The 10,000-nt window shown below is 41.4% G+C and overlaps 1 protein-coding gene and 1 long non-coding RNA gene across 4 annotated transcripts in view; one reads left to right on the top strand and one right to left on the bottom strand.

The window, feature by feature from the left end:
- The window catches only part of LOC133641775 (uncharacterized), a 34,809-nt gene extending 31,075 nt beyond the window's left edge, over window positions 1–3,734 (bottom strand). Inside the window, exon 1 of the long non-coding RNA XR_009824339.1 lies at window positions 3,462–3,734. This is a non-coding gene — a long non-coding RNA (uncharacterized LOC133641775). The remainder of the gene's footprint in view (window positions 1–3,461) is intronic.
- Window positions 1–10,000, top strand: part of LOC133641759 (protein diaphanous homolog 3-like) — a 307,291-nt gene that overhangs the window by 222,984 nt on the left and 74,307 nt on the right. The window lies entirely within an intron of this gene.

Here is a 10,000-nt window from a genome sequence, read left to right as displayed (position 1 = left end):
GCATTAGTTCAGCTTAGATGAGCTCGGGCCCAGAGAAGCAAGCGGTGTTTCTGGGTGTTGTTGATAAATGGCTTTCGCTTTGCATAGTAGAGTTCTAATTTGCACTTACAGATGTAGCGACCAACTGTAGTTACTGACAGTGGTTTTCTGAAGTGTTCCTGAGCCCATGTGGTGATATCCTTTACACACTGATGTCGCTTTTTGATGCCTGAGGGATCCAAGGTCCGTAATATCATCGCTTACGTGCAGTGATTTCTCCAGATTCTCTGAACCTTTTTTTGATTATACGGAGCGTAGATGGTGAAATCCCTAAATTCCTTGCAATAGCTGGTTGAGAAATGTTGTTCTTAAACTGTTGGACAATTTGCTCACGCGTTTGTTGACAAAGTGGTGACCCTCGCCCCGTCCTTGTTTGTGAATGACTGAGCATTTCATGGAAGCTGCTTTTATACCCAATCATGGCACCCACCTGTTCCCAATTAGCCCGTTCACCTGTGGGATGTTCCAAAGAAGTGTTTAAAGAGCATTCCTCAACTTTCTCAGTCTTTTTTGCCACTTGTGCCAGCTCTTTTGAAACACGTCACAGGCATCGAATTCCAAATGAGCTAATATTTGCAAAAAATAACAGTTTACCAGTTCAAATGTTGAGTCTTTGCAGTCTATTCAATTGGTTGAAAAGGATTTGCAAATTATTGTATTCTGTTTTTATTCACGATTTACACAACGTGGCAACTTCACTGGTTTTGGTCTTTTTGTATTGTTTCAGTTTCACAAATTCCTCAGTGAATACCCCCACAATGTCACCGTGGAGTCAGAGAGGAAGTTGGATTTTGTGTTTTGTTTGTTTTCATTGGAGCGGGTCCATGACTATCACTTCTGTTTTGTTTGATCGGCCATTTTACTGCCGTGTTACAGACACTGTTTAAAAGGGTGTGTAAACAAGCATCCAAATAATCTTTTGCACCAGTGTTTTGAATTCCAAATGAGCTAATATATTGCAAAAAAAATAAAGTTTTCCAGTTCGAACGTTAAGTATCTTATCTTTGCAGTCTATTCAATTGAATATAAGTTGAAAAGGATTTGCAAATCATCGTATTCTTTTTTTTATGTACCATTTACACAACGTGACAACTTCACTGCTTTTGGTCTTTTTGTATTGTTTCAGTTTCACAAAATTCCTCAGTGAATTTCCCCCACAACGTGGAGTCGGAGAGGAAGTGAGATTTTGCGTTTGGTTTGTTTTCATTGGAGCGGGTCCATGACTGATTGATTGATTGAGACTTTTATTAGTAGGTTGCACAGTGAAGTACATATTCCGTACAATTGACCACTAAATGGTAACACCCCAATATGTTTTTCAACTTGTTTAAGTCGGGGTCCACTTAAATTGATTCATGATACAGATATATACTATCAGATATATACTATCATCATAATACAGTCATCACACAAGATAATCACATTGAATTATTTACATTATTTACAATCAGGGGTGTGTGTGGGGGGGGGGGGGGTAGGATATGGACAGCAAGTAGTGGACATAGAGAGAGAGAGAGAGAGAGAGAGATCAGAAGGCATAAGAAAAAGAAAAAGTATCTGCATTTGATTGTTTACATTTGATTATTAGCAATCCGGGGAGGGTGTTAGTTTAGGGTTGTAACTGCCTGGAGGTGAACTTTTATTGCGGTTTTGAAGGAGGATAGAGATGCCCTTTCTTTTATACCTGTTGGGAGCGCATTCCACATTAATGTGGCATAGAAAGAGAATGAGTTAAGACCTTTGTTAGATCGGAATCTGGGTTTCACGTGGTTAGTGGAGCTCCCCCTGGTGTTGTGGTTATGGCGGTCATTTACGTTAAGGAAGTAGTTTGACATGTACTTCGGTATCAGGGAGGTGTAGCGGATTTTATAGACTAGGCTCAGTGCAAGTTGTTTAACTCTGTCCTCCACCTTGAGCCAGCCCACTTTGGAGAAGTGGGTAGGAGTGAGGTGGGATCTGGGGTGGAGGTCCAGAAGTAATCTGACTAGCTTGTTCTGAGATGTTTGGAGTTTAGATTTGAGGGTTTTGGAGGTGCTAGTGTACCAGGAGGTGCATGCGCAATCGAAAAAGGGTTGAACGAGAGTTCCCGCCAGAATCCTCAAGGTGCTTTTGTTGACCAGAGAGGAGATTCTGTACAGCAGGGGTCACCAACCTTTTTGAAAGCAAGAGCTACTTCTTGGGTACTGATTAATGCGAAGGGCTACCAGTTTGATACACACTTAAATAAATTGCCAGAAATAGCCAATTTGCTCAATTTACCTTTAACTCTATGTTATTATTAATAATTAATGATATTTACACTTAATTGAACGGTTTAAAAGAGGAGAAAACACGAAAAATTGACAATTAAATTTTGAAACATAGTTTATATTCAATTTCGACTCTTTAAAATTCAAAATTCAACCGAAAAAAAGAAGACAAAAACTTTAAAAAATAATTTATAGAACATCATTAGTAATTTTTCCTGATTAAGATTAATTTTAGAATTTTGATGACATGTTTTAAATAGGTTAAAATCCAATCTACACTTTGTTAGAATATATAACAAATTGGACCAAGCTATATTTCTAACAAAGACAAATCATTATTTCTTCTAGATTTTCCAGAACAAAAATTTTAAAAGAAAATTCAAAAGACTTTGAAATAAGATTTAAATTTGATTCTACAGATTTTCTAGACTTGCCAGAATAATTTTTTTGAATTTTAATCATAATAAGTTTGAAGAAATATTTCACAAATATTCTTCGTCGAAAAAACAGAAGCTAAAATGAAGAATTAAATTAAAATTTATTTATTATTCTTTACAATAAAAAAAATAAATTTACTTGAACATTGATTTAAATTGTCAGGAAAGAAGAGGAAGGAATTTAAAAGGTAAAAAGGTATATGTGTTTAAAAATCCTAAAATCATTTTTAAGGTTGTATTTTTTCTCTAAAATTGTCTTTCTGAAAGTTATAAGAAGCAAAGTAAAAAAAATAATGAATTTATTTAAACAAGTGAAGACCAAGTCTTTAAAATATTTTCTTGGATTTTCAAATTCTATTTGAGTTTTGTCTCTTTTAGAATTAAAAATGTCGGGCAAAGCGAGACCAGCTTGCTAGTAAATAAATAAAATTAAAAAAATAGAGGCAGCTCACTGGTAAGTGCTGCTATTTGAGCTATTTTTAGAACAGGCCAGCGGGCTACTCATCTGGTCCTTACGGGCTACCTGGCGTTGGTGACCCCTGCTGTAGAGAAATCTTGTTCGTTGGTTAACCTTTCTGATTACGATGACTTCTGTTTTGTCTGATCAGCCGTTTTACTGCCTGTACCAGTGTTTTGCACCAGTACGGTGCGGCTAATAGGTGGAAATATATATATTGTTTCTTACAAAATTCGGTGGGTGAGGCTTGAAAGAGAATTTCAGCAGAAACATACTTACTGTAATTGATGTTTGAACGGCCCATTGGAACCAGAATTGTAAGGAAACTGGAAGTGCTTTGGTGCACCTCCAGATACAAATCAGCGGCAGCTGGACTTGACTCCCCTGTAAGTGCATTTTGATTCAGAGGAAGGTGTTTGAAAGCGTGTTGTAATGACGAGCATGAACGGCGGTGACCTCCCTCCGCCCTTTGTCCAACACAAATACGAGGATTCGATGCTCTGTTTGTGCCTCGGCTTGAGTCCCGGTCTCAGAGCCTGACGTTTTTCCACAACGGCCGCCGCCGTCTTTCATCATCTTTCTTCCCGTGCAGCACACTTTTAAAATGAGCCGTCAGCCGAGGTGTGCGGTCGTCGTCAGCGTGTAGACGTAAAGTCCACTTCAAGCACACAGACTGGAAGGGATGAAGGTAAGAAGGCTTTGTGGTCTGGGTTTGGATAAGGCTTTGGGGCTCTGGGCCTCCTCTGCACTCCAAATTGGATTGGACTCTTCAGAATGATAGATTGATGGTGGTTTTGCCACATGGGTGTCGGGGACTTATTGAATCTATAAAGCAGCCACAGCTTTTTAACTGTCTCCCCCTGAAAACGTCTCTCCGGGCGATGTCTGATCATTTCATTCGCTTTTTTGCAAGCCCTCATTTTAGGCTGCTGTGTGCAGGTACACATGGAGCCAATCACATGAGAGTAGTAAAGCCTTTCTCGCTTCTCTCAGTGTGTGTTTTCGGCGCCAGAAATAGACGTGTGTGCAATAGTGATGTGGAGGCCATGAAAATAATAACCACGATTATTTTTGATTTATATTGAAGTCACGATTAATAACACAATTGTTCATACATTTAAAAACGTGAGTGTCAGGTTCAAACACTGATGACATTATTAACCAAGACAAGAAGCAAGGAATTAAACATTTGGCTCAATTGAGGAGACTGTACTCTTTGTAAAGTCTCACCACGCTCTGATGAAAGATTGTACGCCTCCTCTTTTATGTGCACTTTCCCTGATTGCATGGCAACAGCCGTTTCCAAAGGGACGGGGGTCATAAACAGCCATCGCCTTTGATTACAAAACAGTTCAAAGAAAAGGTCGGTTCAAAGAAAAGGTCGTAAACAGCCGTCGCCCTCGGCCACCGAACAGTTCAAAGAAAAAGTGCCTCGAGGGGAGTCAGGCCCTGCTTCCTCTCCGCTTTGTAGCAGGGGTGCAAACTAACTTTTTGACCAACTCGCCAAGTGGCTAGTAGGTGAAAAAACATACTCGCCAACCATATTTTTTACTCGCCAAATGCCAAAACAAACTATTTCCTTTACCATTGTATTCCGCCATGTAGAAGTGTTCACGTCACATTAAAACCAATTCTACAACCAACCAGGGGCCACAGTATAGTATATAGAGTATATAGATTCTTTTTTTTACTATCCTATGAAACTAGAAGCAGGACGCATGATGCAGTGCAGATAATGCATAAATGTCAGCCACGTTGCAGGAATAACAAAAGCAATATATGATTAGCTATTTACCAATTTTAAATCCCCAGACATGGCATGAAAATATATCAGCAGCACACTGCTACCACTATCATTAAACTATCCAATCCTGCCAATGTAACATTACATCCAGACATCAAACTATATATCAACACTGTCACTGTCGATGTGTAACCACAATCATTAAACTGTCACTTTACATCCATGGCATTTGTAATGTAAATATAAACACAGGACACAGCTAACAATTACCTGCATTGCCAGACGTAGTCGGTGATGGGTCGACCTTTCTTGGCGATGGCGTGCGCATTTCGGAAAAGAAGCTTCATCTTCTGGGTGTTTACGTCCGAGAGTTTAGTGAGAACTTGCACCGAGGGCGCTTCATGGAGTGGGGCAGACTTGGCTTGCTTTATTTTCATATTTTTGTCGTGGTTGCGAGTGCCTTCATGTGATATTATACTTTCAACTTTCATCGAGGAGCAGCCCACAACAAAGTGACTCGCCTGACTTTTTTTGTCCTTTCCAAAAGTTGTGCACACAGTGCAAAACATGATGTTGTTCTTGACAGTCAGCCAGTCGCGTTTTTTCCCTGCATCGTCGTATAGCCACTTCGTCTGAAACTTTCTCCCCCCAGTTCCAGCGCTGGTCGGTTTGGGTTTCGCAGCATTCGCATCGCGACCCCCCTCCTCCTCCTCCTCCTCCTCCTCCTCCTCCGTCCGTGCCTTTTTAGCTATGGGTTTCAGGAAGCGCCACATAACGATAAGATTTATAGGCTTAAGGCTAGGAAGAATGATTGTTAGCTATTAAGACTCGAGTGACGTTACCGGTACACTCTGTGACTGTCGCCTGAGAGATATCCCTGTAGTGCGCGCTCTAAGCTAACTACTAGGCTAGCTAACTGCCGTCTCTTAGCAACTAGTCTACGGAACGTCGAACGTGACATCACAACAAATATGTGCTTGGTAAAATAATGATCTCCGTGTTGCTTTAGGTACCGGTAAGCGCTGCATTATTGCTGTTGTGAACCTCACTTTTTCAACTCGCCAGCGTGGCAAGTTAGGCAAATATTTTACTCGCCAAAGCTAAAAATAGCTCGCAAATGGCGACTGGCGAGTGTTAATTTGCACCCCTGCTTTGTAGTTCTCGGGTCAAGACCAAAATATTTCTGTGGATTACAACACATCAAAGAAACAGAACACCTTCATGTTGCTTCCCATCCTACACAGTGGAGTTTTACAAGCCTTTTGTTTGGTAAGATCAAAGACAGCTTTGGTCTGCCCGCCGGGAACTCATGGCAACACAAAGTTTTGTGAAAACTTGGATACAATTATTCTGACAATGAGTATTTATTGTACCACCAAAACTCAACTTTAAATATCGACTAGATGAGGCAATTCCTGAAGGAATGGCGTGTGAATGCTCCAATGCTGATGTTGAAATAAAAACCTGGATTTTTTTTTTTTTAGAATTGTTGAAGTAGTGGACACAATTCCCGAACAGGCTGAATATGTTGAAGTTGGAACGGTTTGAATCAATGAAAAATGTTCTGGAACTTTGAAGAATGTCCCATTGATTCCAATGGGGATTTCCAAACAATTTGGGAATTTTGGGAAAAGCTGGAATTTTTTTTTTTGAAATGGTAAAAAAAACTTGAATGGTCTGAATGAGTTGAAATGGTTGGTGTTGGAATGTTTCAAATCGGTAGAGAAATGCTGAAGTAGTAACATGTTGAATTGAGGAACGGAGTTGCAGAATTCCTGGAATTTTGGGGAAAATGGGAATTTTTCCAGTTCAAAAAACAACATCGTTTTTTTGTCCTGTGGATTGAAAAATGTGGGAGGAGTAGTCGCCAGAAAAAAGGTTGGAAATAGGGCTTTGGAAAACCAGGATTTCTGGAAAATCCTGGAGTTTGTTTTTTAACTCGGAAAAGGGGAAGTTTACATTTCCAGAATGGTGGAATGGTTGGAATCGGTTGAAATATGTGGAAATGGTGGAAGTTTGAAAAATGGCCAATTCATTTTGAATGGGGAAAATGTCCCGGGAAATCTGGGAATTTTTCAAGGGAAAGCCCGCGATTCCTGAATAGGCTGAATATTTTGAAGTTGGAACAGTTTGAATCAGATGAAAAATGTGGGAGTTGTGGAACTTTGAAGAATGTCCCATTGATTCCAACGGGATTTTCCAAACAATTTGGGAATTTCGGGAAAAGCGGGAAACTTGAATGGTCTGAATGAGTTGAAATTTTTGGTGTTGGAATTTTTCAAATCGGTCAAGAAATGCTGAAGTAGTAACATGTGGAATTGAGAAATGGAGTTACAGAATTCCTGGAATTTGGGGGAAAATGGGAATTTTTCCAATTCAAAAAGCAACTTTGTTTTTTGTCCTGATTAAGAGGAATGTTTTGACGGTGGAACGGTTGAAGTGGATTGAAAAATGTGGGAGTAGTAGTCGCCAGAAAAAAGGGTGGAAATAGGGCTTTGGAAAACCAGGAATTCTGGAAAATCCTGGAATTTTTTTTTAACTTGGAAAAGGGGAAGTTTACATTTCCAGAATGGTGGAATGTGTTGAAGGTGGAATGGTTTGAATAGGTTCCCGAATAGCCTATTCGGGAAAGCCCGCAATTCCCGAATAGGCTGAACAGTTTGAAGTTGGAACGGTTTGAATCGGGTGAAAAATGTGGAAAGTAGAGAGCGCCAAAATCTGGAGAAGAAGAAGAAGAATACATTGATGAATTTTGGTGTAGAAAATCATGTGTGAATGTTTTGGAGCATTCACACATATGCCGACACAAAGCCGACTCTTTTTAGTGAGCCAAACCAAAAGAGGCGACTCTTTTTAGTGAGCCAAACCAAAAGAGCCGGAATTCTCATCACTCAGACAAGTTTGGCAGCATTTTTACTTGATTCACATCTCTCAGAGGCACTCATAAGTCAATTCCTCTTTTTAGTGAGCCAAACCAAAAGAAACGGCTCTTTTTAGTGAGCCAAACCAAAAGAAACGGCTCTTTTTAGTGAGCCAAACCAAAAGAGCGGGCTCTATATAGCGAGCCAAACCAAAAGACCCAACTCTCTTTAGTGAGCCAAACCAAAAGAAACGGCTCTTTTTAGTGAGCCAAACCAAAAGAGCGGGCTCTATATAGCGAGCCAAACCAAAAGACCCAACTCTCTTTAGTGAGCCAAACCAAAAGATTTGGGTCTTTTTAGTGAGCCAAACCAAAATAGCGGGCTCTATATAGCGAGCCAAACCAAAGGAGCCGACTCTCTTTAGTGAGCCAAACCAAAAGAAACGGCTCTTTTTAGTGAGCCAAACCAAAAGATTTGGGTCTTTTTAGTGAGCCAAACCAAAATAGCCAGTTCTTTTTAGTGAGCCAAACCAAAAGATTTGGGTCTTTTTAGTGAGCCAAACCAAAAGACCTGGCCCTTTTAGTGAGCCAAACCAAAAGAGACGGCTCTTTTTAGAGAGCCAAACAAAAGGTTCGGATCTTTTTAGTGAGCTAAACAAAAATAGCCGGTTCTTTTTAGTGAGCCAAACCAAATAAGACGGCTCTTTTTATTGAGCCAAACCAAAAGAGCCGGCTCTTTTTAGTGAGCCAAACCAAAAGAGACGACTCTTTTTGAGAGCCAAACCAAAAGAGTCTATTTTTAGTGAGCCAAACCAAAAGAGGCTCTTTCTAGTGAGCCAAACCAAAATAGCCGGTTCTTTTTATTGAGCCAAACCAAAAGATTTGGGTCCTTTTAGTGAGCCAAACCAGAAAGGGCTCTTTTTAGTAAGCCAAACCAAAATAGCCGGCTCTTTTTAGTGAGCCAAACCAAAAGATTTGGGTCTTTTTAGTGAGCCAAACCAAAAGATTTGGGTCTTTTTAGTGAGCCAAACCAAAAGACCTGGCCCTTTTTAGTGAGCTAAACCAAAAGAGACGGTTCTTTTTAGTGAGCCAAACCAAAAGATTTTGGTCCTTTTAGTGAGCCAAACCAGAAAGGTCTCTTTTTAGTGAGCCAAACCAAAAGAGACGGTTCTTTTTAGTGAGCCAAACCAAAAGATTTGGGTCCTTTTAGTGAGCCAAACCAGAAAGGGCTCTTTTTAGTGAGCCAAACCAAAAGAGCCAGAGTGAAAGAGCCGACTCTCCACAAATAACTGGAATCCCCATCACTAAGACAAGTTTGGCGGCATTTGTACTTGATTCACATCTCTCGGAGGCACTCATATGAGTCAATTCCACCATTTGAAATTATTTATTTCTGGTAGCGAGAACCGTACTCTTGGTTGTCTTATTTCGTACGATCCATTTAGGTCCACACTGTAAACAAAGCCTTTGTCCAACAAGCATGTCTACCCACAATGCATTGCGAAATACCGTGGCACTTGCCTAGCCAGAGACGTGCCAGCTCTGATCACCTAGAGAGTGGCAGTTTACTTCCACTCAGTGGGCATGGGGACATCTCCCACAACCTTCCACTCAGTGGGCATGGGGACATCTCCCACAGCTTTCCACTCAGTGGGCATGGGGACATCTCCCACAGCTTTCCACTCAGTGGGCATGGGGACATCTCCCACAGCCTTCCACTCAGTGGGCATGGGGACATCTCCCACAGTCTTCCACTCAGTGGGCATGGGGACATCTCCCACAGCCTTCCATTCAGTGGACATAGGGACATCTCCCAGAGCCTTCCACTCAGTGGGCATGGGGACATCTCCCACAGCCTTCCACTCAGTGGGCATGGGGACATCTCCCACAGCCTTCCACTCATTTGGCATGGGGACATCTCCCACAGCCTTCCACTCAGTGGGCATGGGGACATCTCCCACAGCCTTCCACTCACTGGGCATGGGGACATCTCCCATAGTCTTCCACTCAGTGGGCATGGGGACATCTCCCACAGCCTTCCACTCAGTGGGCATGGGTACATCTCCCACAGTCTTCCACTCACTGGGCATGGGGACATCTCCCATAGTCTTCCACTCAGTGGGCATGGGGACATCTCCCACAGCCTTCCACTCAGTGGGCATGGGGACATCTCCCACAGTCTTCCACTCAGTGGGCATGGGGACATCTCCCACA

The sequence above is a fragment of the Entelurus aequoreus genome, linkage group LG02 (genome assembly GCF_033978785.1).
Source record: "Entelurus aequoreus isolate RoL-2023_Sb linkage group LG02, RoL_Eaeq_v1.1, whole genome shotgun sequence".
Lineage (NCBI taxonomy): Eukaryota > Metazoa > Chordata > Actinopteri > Syngnathiformes > Syngnathidae > Entelurus > Entelurus aequoreus.
This window is presented reverse-complemented; position numbering and strand designations above follow the sequence as displayed.